Here is a 2,168-nt window from a genome sequence, read left to right as displayed (position 1 = left end):
CCGCCCTGCTGCTTTCCATCAGCCTAACGTGAGCCTCAGCTGCCCACTTGAGCACAGCTGAAGCCGTTCTCTGGGGCCCACGGGGCTGCTCTAGCAGGGACCAGGAGCTGCTGCAGCTGGAAAAGGTGACGGGAAAGAAATGGGCTGCAATCATTTCTCCTCTGTGACTCCTGCCTTTGCCACTTCTCCCTTCCTCTGGTGACTTCTGAATGTCAGGGGCAAAGAATTGCTTGGCTGCTGCCCCCAGCATGTGCTTGGAAGGGAAGACCGTAAGTCACTGAGTGGCTCTGTGCCTCAGTTTCCCCACCTGCAGATCAGTGATAAAGGAGGGAGGGAGAGAAGCGATGCATGTGGAAGGAGAACTGCTTGCCATGGAGATTGACAGGTAGATTTATCCTAAAGGTTTTGAAAGCTGCACCTGCTTCATCATAATGGCATCATGCATATGGATAACAGTGCTGACATTTCCCGGGGAGGTCGGGTGTTTTAATTTAAATCATTCCTGAGGAAGTGCTGGAGCGGGGGGGAGAGGCCTGCTTTGATTCTCTAACCAACTGATGAATATGTGCCTGTCGTGCTTCTCCCAGAGCCCAAGAGCCTTTGGTGCGGGCAGGAAGCCAGCCCTGCCACCCGGTGATGGGCGCTGGGGACGGGGCATCTCGGCCCTGGGGCCCTTGGCGGGTGCAAGGGCTCTGCAAAAGAAGGACACGGTGATGGAGCCACTCCAAAACCCAGTTTTATTAGGTGCTTAAAATAGAGCTTGGCACGCAATGTTCTCGGTTGGCTTTGTGGAGAGAAGCCCGGTTGCGTATGAGATCCACGATGCTGTTTGCACTGAGGAGGAGGATGGGTGGAGGGCAGAAGCAGCAGGACTATTTTAGGGCTATCCTCAAAGTGAAGGTAATAAAAAAATAAAGAGAAATTAAACCTGAGTAACAGCTAAGGGAGAGTGGTTTCGGGAGGAGAAACCTGTGCCTGGGGGTGAGACAGACTGGAGGAGAAGCATTTCCCAAACAAGCCCTTCACACCCCCGATGGATGGAGGAGGAGGACCGGGAGGTGATGAAGGCCACCCCTGTTCGCCTCCCACCCAGTGGGCCCCCAGTGCCCTGGGCTTGGCTGGCAGCAGCCAGGAGGGACGTCAGGTTGGTGGTGACAAGTCTCCTTGGGCTTGAGAAATTTGGGAGCCTCTTCACTAGAGCAGCTGTTTGAGAGCTGCATCCCGGCGAGGTGCTCGGAAGCGGAGGCTGCTGCCCCCTGCTACTGGTAAAGCTGTTTCAGTGGTTAATTACTGCTGCTACTTAAAAATGTAATAGGCTTGTTCCTAATTGGAGTAGCCCTGGCTCTTGTCATGCCTCTGGGTGGCAGATTAAAGAGCCCTCTACTCGAGAGCATCTCGGATCCGTTGCTCCGTTCCCCCTTTCTGAAGCACCTCTGGTTCCTGCTGCATCCTTAGACTCTGGGCTGGGCGACGAGACCCTGCAGTGTCAGCCTGCCTGGGGGGCTGCTCCCCCTTGAAGGGAACTTAAGCTGCAATTAGCTTTTGCCGTGCTTAAAAAGCCCCGTTCCCCCTGCCTGGCACCCCAAAATAACCCTTGTGCGTGCCAGCAAAGCTGCCCCGGTTGTAGAACCCGGCCTCCAGGCAGAGGACAAGCTATGAATCCAAATCCTGAGCCCAGTACAACTTTGCAGCGAACCAAACCCCGGAGCCCAGTAAACCTTTGCAGCCGCTATAATCCGCCCGGCGAGGTTCATTTCTGCCCCGATGCCTCTGTGCGGGGGGCTTGGGTGTCGTGGGGCGGGCGGCAGCGGGGGGTGAAACATGCCGGGGGGGCTGGTACAAGGCGCTTGGACCTCCGCTGCCTCCCTCCAGCGAGGGCTGGCTTTGCTCCAGCCGCCTGCCTTGGATGCAGGAGGAAGGGTCCCCGAGCAGATGGGACCTTGTCCCCCCGGATGACGGGATGGTGTTGGTGAGGCCCTGCCTGCAGCTGCTCCAACTCCATCTGCCCCATCCAGGCTTGGGCACGGGGGACGGGGAATGGTTTATGGAGTGTTTCCCGCAGCACGGTGCCCAGAAAAAGCTGGTTGGTGCTTTAATAATAAATAACAACAGCAATAAATAGTGTATGAGGCACCTACCGAGCTCTCAGCTGATGTCCTCGGAGGAGG

Source organism: Eurypyga helias, unplaced genomic scaffold (assembly GCF_000690775.1).
Source record: "Eurypyga helias isolate BGI_N326 unplaced genomic scaffold, ASM69077v1 scaffold12212, whole genome shotgun sequence".
NCBI lineage: Eukaryota > Metazoa > Chordata > Aves > Eurypygiformes > Eurypygidae > Eurypyga > Eurypyga helias.
Note: the sequence above shows the minus strand (reverse complement) of the source record.